General features: G+C 45.5%; 1 pseudogene across 1 annotated transcript in view; it reads right to left on the bottom strand.

The window, feature by feature from the left end:
• LOC311247877 (man(5)GlcNAc(2)-PP-dolichol translocation protein RFT1-like) overlaps positions 1-20,482 on the bottom strand; it is a 77,493-nt pseudogene that overhangs the window by 18,156 nt on the left and 38,855 nt on the right. Inside the window, exon 3 of the transcript in view lies at positions 5,239-5,392. The product of the transcript in view is annotated as a man(5)GlcNAc(2)-PP-dolichol translocation protein RFT1-like (transcript). The remainder of the gene's footprint in view (positions 1-5,238; positions 5,393-20,482) is intronic.

Consider the following 20,482-nt stretch of genomic DNA (forward strand, 5'->3'; position numbering starts at 1 on the left):
ACAGTCAGTACTACAGTCAGTACTACAGTCAGTACTACAGTCAGTACTACAGTCAGTACTACAGTCAGTCAGTACTACAGTCAGTCAGTACTACAGTCAGTCAGTACTACAGTCAGTCAGTACTACAGTCAGTCAGTACTACAGTCAGTCAGTACTACAGTCAGTCAGTACTACAGTCAGTACTACAGTCAGTCAGTACTACAGTCAGTACTACAGTCAGTCAGTACTACAGTCAGTACTACAGTCAGTACTACAGTCAGTACTACAGTCAGTCAGTACTACAGTCAGTACTACAGGCAGTACTACAGTCAGTACTACAGTCAGTCAGTACTACAGTCAGTACTACAGTCAGTACTACAGTCAGTACTACAGTCAGTACTACAGTCAGTACTACAGGCAGTACTACAGTCAGTCAGTACTACAGTCAGTCAGTACTACAGTCAGTACTACAGTCAGTACTACAGGCAGTACTACAGTCAGTCAGTACTACAGTCAGTACTACAGTCAGTCAGTACTACAGTCAGTCAGTACTACAGTCAGTACTACAGTCAGTACTACAGTCAGTACTACAGTCAGTCAGTACTACACTACAGTCAGTACTACAGTCAGTACTACAGTCAGTACTACAGTCAGTACTACAGTCAGTACTACAGTCAGTACTACAGTCAGTACTACAGTCAGTACTACAGTCAGTACTACAGTCAGTCAGTACTACAGTCAGTCAGTACTACAGTCAGTACTACAGTCAGTACTACAGTCAGTCAGTACTACAGTCAGTACTACAGTCAGTACTACAGTCAGTCAGTACTACAGTCAGAGTACAGTCAGTACTACAGTCAGTCAGTACTACAGTCAGTACTACAGTCAGTACTACAGTCAGTCAGTACTACAGTCAGTACTACAGTCAGTACTACAGTCAGTCAGTACTACAGTCAGTACTACAGTCAGTCAGTACTACAGTCAGTACTACAGTCAGTCAGTACTACAGTCAGTACTACAGTCAGTACTACAGTCAGTACTACAGTCAGTACTACAGTCAGTCAGTACTACAGTCAGTACTACAGTCAGTACTACAGTCAGTCAGTACTACAGTCAGTACTACAGTCAGTACTACAGTCAGTCAGTACTACAGTCAGTACTACAGTCAGTACTACAGTCAGTCAGTACTACAGTCAGTACTACAGTCAGTACTACAGTCAGTCAGTACTACAGTCAGTACTACAGTCAGTCAGTACTACAGTCAGTACTACAGTCAGTCAGTACTACAGTCAGTACTACAGTCAGTCAGTACTACAGTCAGTACTACAGTCAGTACTACAGTCAGTACTACAGTCAGTCAGTACTACAGTCAGTACTACAGTCAGTACTACAGTCAGTACTACAGTCAGTCAGTACTACAGTCAGTACTACAGTCAGTACTACAGTCAGTCAGTACTACAGTCAGTACTACAGTCAGTCAGTACTACAGTCAGTCAGTACTACAGTCAGTTAGTACTACAGTCAGTACTACAGTCAGTACTACAGTCAGTACTACAGTCAGTACTACAGTCAGTCAGTACTACAGTCAGTACTACAGGCAGTACTACAGTCAGTCAGTACTACAGTCAGTACTACAGTCAGTACTACAGTCAGTCAGTACTACAGTCAGTCAGTACTACAGTCAGTACTACAGTCAGTACTACAGTCAGTACTACAGTCAGTACTACAGTCAGTACTACAGTCAGTCAGTACTACAGTCAGTCAGTACTACAGTCAGTACTACAGTCAGTACTACAGTCAGTCAGTACTACAGTCAGTACTACAGTCAGTACTACAGTCAGTCAGTACTACAGTCAGTACTACAGTCAGTTAGTACTACAGTCAGTACTACAGTCAGTACTACAGTCAGTACTACAGTCAGTACTACAGTCAGTCAGTACTACAGTCAGTACTACAGTCAGTACTACAGTCAGTCAGTACTACTGTACATATCTCTTACCTACTCTCACTAGTTACACTGCTGGCCAGTATGACTTACTACCATAGTGTCTTTATACCTGTATCACTGTACATATTAATACTATATCTATATCTGTACATATCTCTTACCTACTCTCACTAGTTACACTGCTGGCCAGTATGACTTACTACCATAGTGTCTTTATACCTGTATCACTGTACATATTAATACTATATCTATATCTGTACATATCTCTTACCTACTCTTACTAGTTACACTGCTGGCCAGTATGACTTACTACCATAGTGTCTTTATACCTGTATCACTGTACATATTAATACTATATCTATATCTGTACATATCTCTTACCTACTCTCAATAGTTACACTGCTGGCCAGTATGACTTACTACCATAGTGTCTTTATACCTGTATCACTGTACATATTAATACTATATCTATATCTGTACATATCTCTTACCTACTCTTACTAGTTACACTGCTGGCCAGTATGACTTACTACCATAGTGTCTTTATACCTGTATCACTGTACATATTAATACTATATCTATATCTGTACATATCTCTTACCTACTCTTACTAGTTACACTGCTGGCCAGTATGACTTACTACCATAGTGTCTTTATACCTGTATCACTGTACATATTAATACTATATCTATATCTGTACATATCTCTTACCTACTCTTACTAGTTACACTGCTGGCCAGTATGACTTACTACCACAGTGTATTTATACCTGTATCACTGTACATATTAATACTATATCTATATCTGTACATATCTCTTACCTACTCTTACTAGTTACACTGCTGGCCAGTATGACTTACTACCATAGTGTCTTTATACCTGTATCACTGTACATATTAATACTATATCTATATCTGTACATATCTCTTACCTACTCTTACTAGTTACACTGCTGGCCAGTATGACTTACTACCATAGTGTCTTTATACCTGTATCACTGTACATATTAATACTATATCTATATCTGTACATATCTCTTACCTACTCTTACTAGTTACACTGCTGGCCAGTATGACTTACTACCATAGTGTCTTTATACCTGTATCACTGTACATATTAATACTATATCTATATCTGTACATATCTCTTACCTACTCTTACTAGTTACACTGCTGGCCAGTATGACTTACTACCATAGTGTCTTTATACCTGTATATATTAATACTATATCTATATCTGTACATATCTCTTACCTACTCTTACTAGTTACACTGCTGGCCAGTATGACTTGACTACCATAGTGTCTTTATACCTGTATCACTGTACATGTTAATACTATATCTATATCTGTACATATCTCTTACCTACTCTTACTAGTTACACTGCTGGCCAGTATGACTTGACTACCACAGTGTATTTATACCTGTATCACTGTATATTAGGGGTGTAACGGTACGTGTATTCGTCCCGCGAATTTACGGTACGGCCATCACGGTGCGGTACGCGCGCCATATGATGAATACGCCTCAACGCAAACACACCAGTCGCACATGTGAGAACAGCGCGTGGCACACCGTCACAGTCGGGGTAGAGAGAGAGAGAGAGAGAGAGAGAGAGAGAGAGAGAGAGAGAGAGAGAGAGAGAGAGAGAGAGAGAGAGAGAGAGAGAGAGAGAGAGAGAGAGAGAGAGCGAGAGAGCGAGAGCGAGAGCGAGAGCGAGAGCGAGAGCGAGAGCGAGAGCGAGAGAGAGAGAGAGAGAGAGAGAGAGAGAGAGAGAGAGAGAGAGAGAGAGAGAGAGAGAGAGAGCGAGAGCGAGAGCGAGAGAGAGAGAGAGAGAGAGAGAGAGAGAGAGAGAGAGAGAGAGAGAGAGAGAGAGAGGGACACGGAGCACCCCACACACCGTGCGCGTGGGGAAACACACACGCAGTCGGGAGCGCGCGCAAAACGCTCCGCATCCCTCCCTCTCCGACTTCAGTTCAGAGCGGGCGAAAGGCACATTTACCTTGGAACAGCTGCAGGGTCGTTTTCTTGTTCGCTCAATAACGTTAACCAAACGCAGACACACACACACGCGCCAACAAACACATCAACATTCTCCCCACAATCAAATAAAAAAAAATAAACATACTTTTCCGGACAGATCATCTGAGCTCCACTGTGTTTAAATCCAAATAATCCTCTGCCATTGTTGTAAGTAACATGTCATCTGTTCTCTAGTATTCAGTCTCGTCGTGAAGTTAATTCTCTCTGGAAGTGAAATTGAAACTTAAGGATGCGCAAGGATAAGTTGTTAAAGGGGCAGTAGGCAAGTGGATGCCTGAACACAGAATGGCACCAGTATCACTGACTACCACGGCAAGCCTATAGAAAATTATTCTATTTAATAATAATTATTATTATCATAAATATAATATATTAAAAAGAAATTATATAATTATTATAAATATTATTTGTCTGTTGTACCGAACTCGTACCGAACCGTGACCCCAATACCGAGGTACGTACCGAACCGTGGCTTCTGTGTACCGTTACACCCCTACTGTATATTAATACTACAACTCTGTACATATCTCTTACCTACTCTCACTAGTTACGCTGCTGGCCAGTATGACTTACTACCATAGTGTCTTTATACCTGTATCACTGTACATATTAATACTATATCTATATCTGTACATATCTCTTACCTCTCTTACTAGTTACACTGCTGGCCAGTATGACTTACTACCATAGTGTCTTTATACCTGTACATATTAATACTATATCTATATCTGTACATATCTCTTACCTACTCTCACTAGTTACGCTGCTGGCCAGTATGACTTACTACCATAGTGTCTTTATACCTGTATCACTGTACATATTAATACTATATCTATATCTGTACATATCTCTTACCTACTCTTACTAGTTACGCTGCTGGCCAGTATGACTTACTACCATAGTGTCTTTATACCTGTATCACTGTACATATTAATACTATATCTATATCTGTACATATCTCTTACCTACTCTCACTAGTTACGCTGCTGGCCAGTATGACTTACTACCATAGTGTCTTTATACCTGTATCACTGTACATATTAATACTATATCTATATCTGTACATATCTCTTACCTACTCTCACTAGTTACGCTGCTGGCCAGGTTGACTTCCTACCACAGTGTATTTATACCTGTATCACTGTATATTAATACTACAACTCTGTACATATCTCTTACCTACTCTCACTAGTTACGCTGCTGGCCAGGTTGACTTCCTACCACAGTCTTGGTGAATCCAACTCACGTCAGCCACAGTAGGTTGATGACTTGTCTCCAGTTGTGATCTGCTCCTCCACTCAGACAGGCCCTCCGCTCTGCTCCTCCACTCAGACAGGCCCTCCGCTCTGCTCCTCCACTCAGACAGGCCCTCCTGAAGGCCTCTCTGGACAAGAACACCAGTGTGGAATACAGTAACGTGAGCCTGCAACCAAACACACACACACACACACACACACACACACACGCACACACACACACACACACACACACACACACACACACACACACGCACACACGCACACACACACACACGCACACACACACATGCACACGTTGCAACAGTTCTATGTCTGGATAGTGTCTTTATACCTGTATCACTGTACATATTAATACTACAACTCTGTACGTACATCTGATTAGCACTATTACTCAGTAGTACTCATTTATATATTTTATACCCAGTTTAATCACCTGCACATTGTGTATTTCTGGACCCTAATCCATTCTAATGTAATCTAATCTAATGTAATCTAATCTAATGTAATGTGCTGTATGATGACAATACATTTGAATCTAATGTAATGTGCTGTAATGTAATGTGCTGTAATGTAATGTAATGTAATGTGCTGTAATGTAATGTGTTGTAATGTAATGTAATGTAATGTGTTGTAATGTAATGTAATGTGCTGTAATGTAATGTAATGTGCTGTAATGTAATGTAATGTGCTGTAATGTAATGTGTTGTAATGTAATGTAATGTGCTGTAATGTAATGTAATGTGCTGTAATGTAATGTAATGTGCTGTAATGTAATGTGTTGTAATGTAATGTAATGTAATGTGCTGTAATGTAATGTAATGTGCTGTAATGTAATGTAATGTAATGTGCTGTAATGTAATGTGTTGTAATGTAATGTAATGTAATGTGTTGTAATGTAATGTAATGTGCTGTAATGTAATGTAATGTGCTGTAATGTAATGTGCTGTAATGTAATGTGTTGTAATGTAATGTAATGTAATGTAATGTAATGTGCTGTAATGTAATGTAATGTAATATAATGTGCTGTAATGTAATGTGCTGTAATGTAATGTAATGTGCTGTAATGTAATGTGCTGTAATGTAATGTGCTGTAATGTAATGTAATGTGTTGTAATGTAATGTAATGTGCTGTAATGTAATGTAATGTGCTGTAATGTAATGTAATGTGCTGTAATGTAATGTGTTGTAATGTAATGTAATGTAATGTGCTGTAATGTAATGTAATGTGCTGTAATGTAATGTAATGTAATATAATGTGCTGTAATGTAATGTAATGTAATGTGCTGTAATGTAATGTAATGTGCTGTAATGTAATGTGCTGTAATGTAATGTAATGTAATGTGCTGTAATGTAATGTGCTGTAATGTAATGTGCTGTAATGTAATGTAATGTGCTGTAATGTAATGTAATGTAATGTGCTGTAATGTAATGTAATGTAATGTGCTGTAATGTAATGTAATGTGCTGTAATGTAATGTAATGTAATGTGCTGTAATGTAATGTAATGTAATGTGTTGTAATGTAATGTGTTGTAATGTAATGTAATGTAATGTGCTGTAATGTAATGTAATGTGTTGTAATGTAATGTAATGTGCTGTAATGTAATGTAATGTGCTGTAATGTAATGTAATGTAATGTAATGTGCTGTAATGTAATGTGTTGTAATGTAATGTGCTGTAATGTAATGTAATGTAATGTGCTGTAATGTAATGTAATGTGCTGTAATGTGCTGTTTTTTTTTATCAATTTTTTTTTATTATTACTTAACATGAAAACAAGACAATACAATAAACATAATAACAATACACAGAACTTCACAGGGAGATAACAGAACAATAATAAAAGAAATACAAATTTATAAAAACAGAGTACAACATTTTAATTTAAAGGGGTACTATCTTACAATTGGCCTTTCCCAGTATTCAGTACCGTTTCCCGGCCGTGTGGCTCTATATCAATAACACTTATGTCTCTAATTCTCATATTGGCGCACTCTTCCAATTCCCCTCACATCCCTCACCCTCACCAACTGAGTCATCTCAAAACGTGCATATCAGTGATGTCAGAGATTTCCAGCTGCATAACAATGTGGCAATTGTCACCAGGCCACACAGTGGTTGGAGCCCAGCCTCAAAACGGCTTAAGATCCTGAGGTAGAAAAACGCTGCCCCTGAGTACCCGACCAGAAATACAAAACAATGAACCTTTCCGAAAAACAAAAACCTACAGTGTTGTGAAGGGCCAGATTAAACCGAATATATATATTTATTTATATATATATATTTAATTGTATTTGTATATTCTCTAATATTCCCTGATATCCCTTGTATATTCCTTGTACAATATGCATTGAATATCCATTCTAGCCTACTGAACATCCCATAATAGTCTCCATTCTACTATTGGTCGAGACCTTGGTGCCAGGCTGCCATACCCCTCAGACCCAGTTCAAACGTACCGCTCAACATGTACGAACAAGTCCTAGTTCCGCGTAGGAATTTGGCTACCGCACCACTAATGGGACTATTTGTTCATAGTGCGTATATATACTGCGCTACTAAAGTAGGACTTTCTTTTCAGTCCAGTTTCTTACCCTCCAATAGAGTCACAGACGTAAAGCCTCCCCGTGACGCCACGTGTGGGAGTAAGGCCAAGTTCGCCTACCATCGGTATTGAGACATCGTGTATATTAATATTTGAATAGTCATATTTGGCACTATATCGTCGAGTTGGACGTAGTCTATTAAGCTAATAATAGTCTGTTAATATATAGTGCTTTGTGCGGTGAGAATACTACCGTAGTCAGTACCCCATCGTTTCGGGCAGAGAACTGGCTGCTTACCCAGGGTGGTTGACCCTATGTGAAGCTGCACCCGAGGAGCCCCAGAGCCGACGAGCGAGTGGACCTGTATACCGGATTATTCTACCGACGACAGCCCGCCTTCCCAGGCACGGATTATGCTTTGGATACTTTGATTATTCCATGGATAAAGACCCCCGACACTGCCGTGTGTTGGAACCCCCCCCCCTGGAGAGGACGCAAGGTGAGGAGACGCTCTGCAAGACGAGGTCTCTTCACGTCTCTCCCCCGTGGACCGGAGAGAGCCGGCCCACAAAGAGTCCACCTGCTTTCATCTGTGGTCCAAGGATCGCCGGCGCATTGAACGGCACTACAGTGGGTTCACCTGGGATACCCTTGGCCGGACGAGGCAGCCGGATTCTACCCCCCCCCCCCTCCTACTCCTGTCGGCTTACAAGCGACCGGATTAACCCCCCCTCTAGTGTATCTAGTATAATCATTAAAGTATCATTGCTGTTATTCCTTAACTATTCCAGGTTGTATATTTACCACCTGCGCCTTCAGAGATTGGACATTCTCTATTGATATACCGACGAATACTCCTTGCCATAAAAGTGCATACTATTTCAATTCATAAATGTAATTAAGTGATTAAGTGCTTATTCTACACACCATCGCTGTGTAGGAAATAAAGACCTGTTTCTAATTCGTACATTTGTGTTGGATCCGTTTCATCTACGTGAGAGTGTTCATGATAATATATTTATGCCGTGTACTGGGTGGCCGAATATTAAGTACAAAGGTAGTGGTAGTAAGTATCATATCTAGTAATACAGTCAGGGAATTGTACCCCTCAGTTACAATTGGTCCTTCGAGCCGGATGGTAATCAGTGTAATATTAATATAGTGTTATTAATATTGAAATGGCCTATGATGAACACTCCACGAAACGATCCTCCTAACCAACGCCCGCAGCGCGAACGACGGCTCCCTCAGTACTTAGAGGCTTACGCTGTCAGTCAACAACCTAGTCCTAGTATAATCATTAAAGTATCATTGCTGTTATTCCTTAACTATTCCAGGTTGTATATTTACCACCTGCGCCTTCAGAGATTGGACATTCTCTATTGATATACCGACGAATACTCCTTGCCATAAAAGTGCATACTATTTCAATTCATAAATGTAATTAAGTGATTAAGTGCTTATTCTACACACCATCGCTGTGTAGGAAATAAAGACCTGTTTCTAATTCGTACATTTGTGTTGGATCCGTTTCATCTACGTGAGAGTGTTCATGATAATATATTTATGCCGTGTACTGGGTGGCCGAATATTAAGTACAAAGGTAGTGGTAGTAAGTATCATATCTAGTAATACAGTCAGGGAATTGTACCCCTCAGTTACAATTGGTCCTTCGAGCCGGATGGTAATCAGTGTAATATTAATATAGTGTTATTAATATTGAAATGGCCTATGATGAACACTCCACGAAACGATCCTCCTAACCAACGCCCGCAGCGCGAACGACGGCTCCCTCAGTACTTAGAGGCTTACGCTGTCAGTCAACAACCTAGTCTTCTACTAACAGTAAACGCGGTAAAACTAGAAAGTAAAAGTATGTCTAACCCCAACGCCCAGACTACCCCGACCATAGAGGCCCCTACAGGCTCTAATGTAACTGACCAAGTTCACGGTGGGGACCAGTGGGAACCAGACATGACTTCACACCCCGCCAGTACTGAAGAAGTAGTCCCCGATGAGTCCCGGGAGGAATACAACGCTACCGAGAGAGAACTCGGCACGGAAGAAGACGGGAAGAGCACCGTGGAGATAGAGCTCCAAGGCTCCGCTAGGAGTACCCCGAGGGAAGGCTCCCCTATACAACCGCCTTCTCCCAGCGAGGCAGAGAGGACCCTACAGCAGGCCTTCCTCATCAGCCTGAACGCCGCTGCTGAACGCGACCGACTGCAGATCCAGCAGCGGAGCGAAGAAGAGCATATACGTCTAGAAATAAGACGCATTCAGATGGAAGAGAATGTGGCCCGAGACCGAGCAGACAGCCAGCGAGCAGCTGCTGGTGCTCTACGGGACGCAGAGCGCGACAGACAGCAGTCGCAACTAATAGAACAGCTGATCAGACGGACAACACCCTCTCCCTCCGCCAGAGGCTCCAGGAACTCGTCTAGACACACCTCCAGGGCGGCATCCCCTAGCCGAGTAAACAACCCTGAACTTGACCAACAGACGAGGTCTATACCCCCCACAGACCACCTCCCCCCACCGGTCCAAGCGAGACCTAGCAACCGGGAAGGAGCAGCATATCCTGTGGAGAGGCTAAACCAGAGACTACAAGCACTGGATGACCTAACTGAAGACGAAGAGGAAGAGGAGGAGAACCACGCCCGAAGACAGCACAGTACTCTACCGGACCAGGAGGTCCGGTACAGCCCAGGCTATACTCCCGCGGAGCTGCGCTACAGACCCCCGACTCTATACACGGGTGAGCACGACGCACGACCCGCACCGAGGAACAGCACCTGGACAAGCGGGCCATGGTACACTGCCGGTACCAGCCCATACCAAGGAGCGGGAGGAGACTCGCCTAGGAGGCCTCTCCCCCAACGCTCGCCGATGTATCCACACTCAGCGTCATACATTGGCACGCCTATGGTACCCGACTTCACCCAAGAGAACCGGGCCCAGTATACAGAACTCCGCATGTGTCTGGAGACCATGTTGGTGGATGTATTGGATGAACGCCACAAATACGCCATCCTACTGCAGCACTTAAAGGTGCCCCGCGCACATAATATAGCGCTCGCCTACGCGACTTCCACCACCCCATACACAGCAGCGCTGGTAGCATTGGACCAGAGGTATGGGCGCATATGGGATTACGTGATCCAGGAGATCCGACACATCGACCGCTTACCCCCAGCAATAGACAATCGAGCACTGGACGACCTGTCCATCAGAGTGCAGTCCCTGGTAGGGATGTTGGGAGCGCAAAGAGAGAAGGGGAAGTATGAACTTTACGCCAACTCAAATGTGGAAAGGATTCTGGAGAAGCTGCCGCCCGCTCGTCAGGAGCGCTTTAGGCGGCAGAGGGACCACAGAAACCCGAATGGCCCCGAACCGAACCTCCTCGATCTAGCAGACTTCCTGGCGAGAGAAGTCAGCAGCCTACGGCTAGATACATTCGGACGGAGCACCCCTGGCTCCAGAGAAGGAACCAGACGACTAAATGATGGAAGAAGATCGGTGACTGTGATGCACCAATCGGAGTCAGTACCGAGCAGCAGGAGCCACAGTACCCCCTCCAGAACGGAGAAGTGGAAGATAGTGTGCCCCTACTGTGAGAAAGAACACTGGCTAGCGCAATGTGACTCCTTCCCCAAGCTGAACGCGGAGGAAGCAGGTCAATGGATAAAGTCCAACAAGCGCTGTTTTCGCTGTGCGCGCTCACACATGGCAGCCGAATGCCGCTTAAAGAAAAAGTGCACCAAGTGCGATGGAGCCCATCTGGACATACTTCACGACAGTAACAGACGGCGCCCTTCACCTGCACCATCCAGCCGCAAAGCGAGCGTCATGTACATCGATCCCGCCAGCAGCAGTGGAGCCCGAGTACTCCTAAAAGTAGTGCGTGTGACACTAAGCTACCAGAATAAAGTCCTGGACACTTACGCCGTCCTCGATGACGGGTCAGAGAAGACCCTGCTGCTCGCCTCCGCTGCGGCCCAGCTAGGGCTGCGGGGAAGCGAAACCCAAATGACAATTCGGACAATAAGACGAGATTTGAAGACGATAAAGGGCGAGAATGTCTCATTCTCTATCGCAGCAAGCGGCCAGCCTGAGCGACGGTACCAGATTGCAGACGCTTTCACCAGCCAAGAAATGGGACTGTCGCGGTACACATACCCCGTCGCCAAGCTGATGGAGAAATATGCACATCTGCGCAAGTTACCGATCCCGCTCATAGACAATGCTATGCCGACCCTGTTGATAGGCTCCGACCATGCAGACCTCATTGTCCCGATAGACCGGGTTCATACCGGACCCCGAGGCTGCCCTGCAGCAGTCGAGACCCGTTTGGGATGGACTCTCCAAGGCCCGCTCGCCAAATCTCTCAACCGAAGTACAGCCACTAGATGTCTCCACTCCCGAGTCACAGAGGGAGAAACCGCACTCCTGCAACACGTAGAGCGGCTATGGACCTTGGAACAGATGCCCTTTAAGAACGGAAAGAAAGACATTCGCTCTAAAGATGACATTTACGCCATTCACCTCCTCGAGACAGGGACCAAGAGAGTCCCGGTCAACGGCGTGTTGAGATACGCCACGCCACTCCTGCGGCGAGAAGGAATGCCTACTTTCCACGCCAAGACAGACGCCACAGAACGGTACCTGCTGAACACGGAGCGGCGCTTAGCCAAGAACCCCGCCCAAGAGAGTGTATACCGCGCTGAGATTGAGAAGCTCATCACAGCGGGACACGTCACAAAGATGGACATTAAAGAGGCTGACCAGACCACTGAATCGTGGTACGTGCCCCACCACAAGGTCCATCACAACGGTAAAGACCGCATAGTATTTAACTGCAGCTACCAGATCGGATCCCAAAATCTGAATAAAGAGTTACTGCCCGGTCCCACACTCGGCCCCTCCCTACTCGGCGTTCTACTCCGCTTCCGCCAGGAAAAGGTGGCCATCAGCGGGGACATTAAAGGAATGTTCCTGCAGGTGAGATTAGTAGAGGCGGACAAGCCCCTGTTACGGTTCCTATGGAGAGAGAAGCCAGGAGATGAGCACCCAGCCATCTACCAATGGGAAGTCCTCCCCTTCGGAACGACGTGCAGCCCCTGCTGTGCGACATTTGCACTACAGAAACATGTAGCAGAGGACCCAGCAGCGGACGAAGAGGTCCGACACAGCGTAAAGAACAGCTTCTACGTAGACAACTGTCTACAAAGCCTTTCAACCCAGGAAGAAGCCGAGGCTCTCCTGATTAAACTCCGCGCCTCATTGATCAAAGGCGGCTTTGATCTCAGGCAGTGGGCCAGCAGCGATCCGCAAGTACTGCGCAGCCTCTCCTCCGAGGACAAGGCAGCCAGCAGCGAGACCTGGATGGCTACAATCCCGGGAGAAGCCCAGGAGATGACCCTGGGATTGGTGTGGCGATTCAAAACAGATTCGCTTCACTACAGACACAAGCCCCTGACTACAGAGCAGGGAAGGCCGGCGGCGGCGCCGACCACCAGACGGAGTGTGTACACAACACTCGCCCGACAATATGACCCGCTAGGATGTATTCTACCGTACACCACCAGGGCAAAAATGATTGTACGAGCATTGTGGGACAAGGACCAGGGCTGGGACGACCCCATTCCCGCACACCTTGCATCCACCTGGAGAGAGTGGGAGATCGAGCTCCACTCACTCCCAGGCGTTAATATGCGCCGAAGCTACTTCCCACCCACGGTGAGGCCAGAGACATGTAAAATGGACTTACACGTCTTCAGTGACGCCTCAGAGGTCGCATACGGATCAGTAGCCTACTTGCGGGCCCAAGACCAGGGGGGAGAGATCTACACAGCATTTGTCCTCGCCCGCTCGAGAATAGCCCCACGCAAGCAACAATCTATCCCACGTCTAGAGCTCTGCGCAGCCCTAGCCGGAGCGCACCTAGCCACGCTCATCCAACGTGAGCTCACCATACCGGTGTCTAGAACAATCCTGTGGTCAGATTCCATGACAGTACTCGCCTGGATCAAATCGGACTCATGCAAGTACAAAGTCTTCGTGGGAGTCAGAGTCACCGAGATTCAAGACTTAACCGAAGAGTTAACCGGAGAAACAGAGTGGTGCTACGTTGATACAAAACAGAACCCAGCTGACGTCATCACCCGGGGGATGCCCCTGGATGACCTCACCCGTCGCAATGTCTACAGTGACGGCCCCGCATTCCTAAGACTCTCGGAAGGACAGTGGCCCATGCCTATCCCGAGGGAAGCAAGTCCAGAGGAGGTGGAAATTAAGAAGTCTGTGTTCTGTGGATTGAGCACCGTAGCCTCCACCGACCCTAACATAAACGATTGCACGTCCATAGAGAGTGCACAACAAAGAACATTCCTGCGGTACCACCCGGAGTGCAAGTCCCCCGCTGATATGTCAGCAGCTAACTACGAGGAAGCAGAATTGCTTCTACTGCAGCGAGCCCAGAGAGACTCGTTCCCCGATGAATTGGCCTGTCTACAGGGAGGAAAGCCTGTCCCTTCCGACAGCAGATTAATTCACCTGGCCCCCGAGAGCGACGCTCATACCCTCATCAGAGTGGGTGGTCGCCTACGCAGAGCCCCCAATCTACCGGATGACATTAAATACCCGATCGTATTGAACAGCCGACACAAGGTCACAGAGCTGATTATAAAGAAATACGATGAGGATGTACATCACGTAGGAACAGTCGTCATGATTATTGATCAATCACTGCCCAGAGCTATGTGGCCGGCCGGCCGCGTAAGCAAAGTGATCACCGGTGCCGACGGCAAGGTCCGAGCAGCTGAAGTGCTCGTCCAGGGTCGCACTTACACCCGTCCCGTGGCAAGGCTCATAGAACTGCCTCGACTCCCAGACACAATCGATGATGACCATGACCCTACAACCCTATGACTTTGTGAAGTTGACTGACCCCTACAGCAAACCCTTATGTGTAAATAGACAACGCGATTAATCTGTCTCTGTTTAACTGATTAGGTCTGGGACCTATTCAGGGGGTGGCTGTTGTGAAGGGCCAGATTAAACCGAATATATATATTTATTTATATATATATATTTAATTGTATTTGTATATTCTCTAATATTCCCTGATATCCCTTGTATATTCCTTGTACAATATGCATTGAATATCCATTCTAGCCTACTGAACATCCCATAATAGTCTCCATTCTACTATTGGTCGAGACCTTGGTGCCAGGCTGCCATACCCCTCAGACCCAGTTCAAACGTACCGCTCGACATGTACGAACAAGTCCTAGTTCCGCGTAGGAATTTGGCTACCGCACCACTAATGGGACTATTTGTTCATAGTGCGTATATATACTGCGCTACTAAAGTAGGACTTTCTTTTCAGTCCAGTTTCTTACCCTCCAATAGAGTCACAGACGTAAAGCCTCCCCGCGACGCCACGTGTGGGAGTAAGGCCAAGTTCGCCTACCATCGGTATTGAGACATCGTGTATATTAATATTTGAATAGTCATATTTGGCACTATATCGTCGAGTTGGACGTAGTCTATTAAGCTAATAATAGTCTGTTAATATATAGTGCTTCGTGCGGTGAGAATACTACCGTAGTCAGTACCCCATCGTTTCGGGCAGAGAACTGGCTGCTTACCCAGGGTGGTTGACCCTATGTGAAGCTGCACCCGAGGAGCCCCAGAGCCGACGAGCGAGTGGACCTGTATACCGGATTATTCTACCGACGACAGCCCGCCTTCCCAGGCACGGATTATGCTTTGGATACTTTGATTATTCCATGGATAAAGACCCCCGACACTGCCGTGTGTTGGAACCCCCCCCCCCTGGAGAGGACGCAAGGTGAGGAGACGCTCTGCAAGACGAGGTCTCTTCACGTCTCTCCCCCGTGGACCGGAGAGAGCCGGCCCACAAAGAGTCCACCTGCTTTCATCTGTGGTCCAAGGATCGCCGGCGCATTGAACGGCACTACAGTGGGTTCACCTGGGATACCCTTGGCCGGACGAGGCAGCCGGATTCTACCCCCCCCCCCCCTCCTACTCCTGTCGGCTTACAAGCGACCGGATTAACCCCCCCTCTAGTGTATCTAGTATAATCATTAAAGTATCATTGCTGTTATTCCTTAACTATTCCAGGTCGTATATTTACCACCTGCGCCTTCAGAGATTGGACATTCTCTATTGATATACCGACGAATACTCCTTGCCATAAAAGTGCATACTATTTCAATTCATAAATGTAATTAAGTGATTAAGTGCTTATTCTACACACCATCGCTGTGTAGGAAATAAAGACCTGTTTCTAATTCGTACATTTGTGTTGGATCCGTTTCATCTACGTGAGAGTGTTCATGATAATATATTTATGCCGTGTACTGGGTGGCCGAATATTAAGTACAAAGGTAGTGGTAGTAAGTATCATATCTAGTAATACAGTCAGGGAATTGTACCCCTCAGTTACATACAGAGTGTTCCATAGACTCACAGGAACCGTGCAAAAGTGCCCAAACAGTGAAGAAATAGCAAAATAGCAAAATAGCTCCCCCCCAATAAAATTCCCCCAGTTAAAGTTAAGAAGGACAAGACAGACAAGAGATTTCCTCCTCCCCCTCCCATGAGACCGCCGGACTCCCCCGAACAAGCACCTCAACCCCGCTCAGCCGCACACGGCGCTCCTGACCTTCTCAGCTGTTGCAAACCACAGGTCAATACCAGCCTGCCCCACCCCAATCACCCGCGCCGTGGATATCTCAAGATAAATCACATCCAACAGTGTTAGGGACCAGTTAATCACTGTGAGCTTCTCAGGCTCCTTCCACCTCAATGCTATTAGCTTCTTCGCTGCTGTGACGCCCGCTAGGACAACCCTTTTCAGTTGTACGGACGCGGGTAGTGTTGTTATATCGTTCAGGAGTAGCGTAACAGCTGTGAATGGGATAGTTAAGTCACACAGATCTGAAAGTTTGTCCGTTATTGACCTCCAGAAGCGGGCCACTGGTGGGCAATCCCAATTAGTGTTGTCACGATACTGGAATTTCGACTTCGATACGATACCTTGAAAAGTATCGATACTTCGATACCATTTCGATACCCAAAAAAAAAAATATATATATATATATATATTTTTTTTTTAACAAATTTAGCTTTTGTTGCTGGTTGATTCTCCTCAGCTTCGAGTCTGGTACTATAAGAGAAGATAAATATAACACCTTTAAAACCCTTTGTTTATCTTTAGATCACACATTTAAAAATAACTGTTCATCTCACTTCAATCATTTTTATTGCAAATGCAGAACATGGTATTTTCTCAAGCAGACAGATGTAAACACTGTAATCTGTGTTGCATGTACCTCACAAACTGAACAGTTAGTAACAGTTTTTATTTAAAGATAACGAGAGCAAGCGAGAGAGAGAGAGAGAGAGAGAGAGAGAGAGAGAGAGAGAGAGAGAGAGAGAGAGGTAGATGGAGAGAGAGAGAGGTAGCGGTAGATAGAGAGAGAGAGAGCGAGAGAGAGAGATAGCGGTAGATGGAGAGAGACAGAGAGAGAGAGAGAGGCTATGGTGGTGGTGGGGCTGATCTCGGACAACGACGAGAAGGCCTACTGGGAGGAGGTGGAGGTACTGGAACGCTGGTGCCAGGACAACAGCCTGCTCCTGAACATTGGCAAAACCAAGGAACTGATCGTGGATTATAGGAGAGGACAGCAGGAGACACACACACCACTGATGATAAACGGGGCTACCGTGGACAGGGTGAGCAGCTTCAAGTACCTGGGGGTCCACATCTCAGAGGACCTGACATGGTCAACACACATAGGCACAGTAGTAAAGAAGGCGAAACAGCGTCTCTACCACCTGAGACAGTTAAGGAAGTTCAGAGTATCGGGGAAGATACTCCAGTCCTTCTACTCAGGAGCTGTAGAGAGCATCCTGACCGGAAACATCACTGCCTGGTATGGAAACAGCACGGCACAGGACAAGAAGGCCCTACAGAAAGTGGTGCGCTCAGCCGAGCGTACCACGGGTATTGCACTACCCCCACTGCAGGTTCTATACAACAAGAGGTGCAAATCCAGAGCCTGCAGGATAATGAAAGACCCTCACCACCCCAATAACAGCCTGTTTCAGCTGCTGAGGTCAGGCAGACGCCTGCAAATCTCAGCTACTAGGACAGAGCGGCTTAGGCTCAGCTTCTTCCCCCAGGCCATCAGAGCCATGAACAATGTACATTGAGTGCTCAGAACATTGAACTGTCCACACACAAGCACACATGAACACACACACGACACACACACTGTGCACGCTCACACACGAGCAGCCACTTAACACTTTAACATGAGCGGGCACACACTCATGTCGCACACACGCACACTTATGGCCAAAGGAAAGGTCACTTTAAATTAGAATAACAGGAACAGTGTATTGCACTACCAAAGCTAACTAGCATGTCACACATGCGCTCTAAATAACTATGTACAGATACCGAGATGTCACTCCATGTTACCTGCTATCTGTTACTGCACAATGTTGTTTCTTCTTTTGATTCTATTATATGTACCACTGTATTGCACATCGTTGCGGGCAAGACCACCCGCATTTCATTGTATACCTGTATGCCGTGACAATTAAAACTCTTGACTTGACTTGACTATGCTCGGAGCATTTTAGTAATGTTACATTTTCAACAAGATTGCTGCTATTTAAACACTTGGTGGAAACGGGGTAACGTTAACCTTATGTCGACTGTAGTATTGTATGACCTCGACATAACGTTTACACGTTAACGTTACTCCGTTTCCATGCAGTATTTATAACGGTGGCCAGCTAAGCTAAGGGAGCTAACTGCTAGCAGTAGCTAACGTTAGCTGGTAGCTGTAACGTTACAACGAATCAGCTGTTGATATTATGCGCCATCAGTAGACAACGTATCATGTATTAAACTAGAGTTAATGGTTTAATGCTTCAGTCACAGTGACGTTGAAAGAGCAGCTGTCACGAACCTCTTTAATTTCTTTATGGAGATCCGCGCTGGCACTGCTCTGTAACACCGCTTGCAAATAGCATTGGGGAAGCTTTAGCTTGTCCTTCGTTGTTTACTTCAAACCCGAAGTACCTCCAAACAGCACTTCTGCTGTTTTCTTTATCCACAAGCACAAGTTGCGGAGGCTCTGCATTTGCCATCATTTTCAGCTAAAAGCTCTTGTTTACAAATACAAACTGAAGACTGCTCTGTGAGGGGGAGGGCTGGACTCGGAGCAGGCGGAACAGCGCGTCAACAACTTGCTGTAAAACACTCGCCAGCTGGTACCGATACTGCAGAAAGTATCGGTATTTCGGGAAATGAGTATCGAAGCAGTTTTAAATATTCAGTATCGATATGTATCGATACTTCGATATTTTTGACAACACTAATCCCAATACATATGCATATAAGTGCCAGCGGCCCTTTGAGAGCACAAAGTGCACCGAGAGTCGGTTATCAGTCCCATAGCAAATAACTTCCTAGGTGTAAGATAGGTCCTATGAATATAATTAAAATTAATTTGCTGGTGATTGGGGTTGCAGGAAGACAATGCCACATTTGCCCAAACATCATCCCAGTCAAACTCGGGGTCCAACTCCGGGATATCCACACGCCAGATTGTATCCAATGACAAAGTTTTATACGTGGATTGAATTAAGAGCGTATAAAAGTCTGAGACAAACCCTCTGGAGGTCGTCCTGTCCACTATGAGCCTGAGGAAGGGGTGTGGTTGCAAAGCTTGAGCCCACGGCACGCCATGCGCCCTCAGCGCTGACCTTAGTTGAAGGTAAAGAAAGAAAGACTCGCCGGGAAGATCATAAAATTCTCTTAAGTCCTGAAACGCCCGAAGGCCGTTCTTATCATAAATATCCTCCAGAGTATGAACTCCCCTCCTTTGCCATTGAGGAATACTAACCGGCTTGTGCCCAACAAGTAGTTGCTGATTATTAAAAATAGGAGAGTCCAGGTGCCATGGGCATTTAACCCCACACGACTTCTGTACATTACGCCACGTTTGGATCACGTGAGTTATGATCGGTCCATACCTCAGTCGGCATTTCGAAATAGGGACAGTGGAGTACACCACATCCTGCAATCTTAGCGATGAAACCGCCGCCGCTTCTAAGGAGCGCCAAGATACAGCCTCTACAGGGTCTAGCCAGCACATCAGAGGTCTCAGTGAGAAGGACCAGAAATAAAGCTTAAAATCAGGGATTGCGAGGCCCCCATCTTGTTTCCTACATTGAGTAGTAGCTCTTTTGATTCTCGGGCGTTTGTTATTCCAGATAAACTTAGATACCATCGATTGTACCTTGCGCCAATGGTCTATTGGAGGGGGCAGGGGGAGCATTGAGCTAACAAAATTTATCCTAGGCAGGACGTTCATTTTGATTATGGAAGCCCGGGCTTGTAAAGAGTTAGGAAGGGACCACCTGTCTAGATCCTGGCGTATTTTATCATAAGTACCCGTGAAGTTGTACTTAGTAGTTTGACTCAGAGTGGGGAATATCTCTATGCCCAAGTATTTAAAATGTTCCACTATGGGGATATCAGCTGGTAGTCGCACCGCCTTGGCCAGCTCATTGAGAGGTAGGCAGGTTGATTTGTTCCAGTTAATCTTAAAGCCTGACAATTTACCAAAGTCGTCGATTATTCCCAATCATTTTGTGGCCGA

This window comes from Notolepis coatsorum (genome assembly GCF_963971535.1).
Source record: "Notolepis coatsorum genome assembly, contig: SCAFFOLD_93, whole genome shotgun sequence".
In the NCBI taxonomy this organism is placed as follows: domain Eukaryota; kingdom Metazoa; phylum Chordata; class Actinopteri; order Aulopiformes; family Paralepididae; genus Notolepis; species Notolepis coatsorum.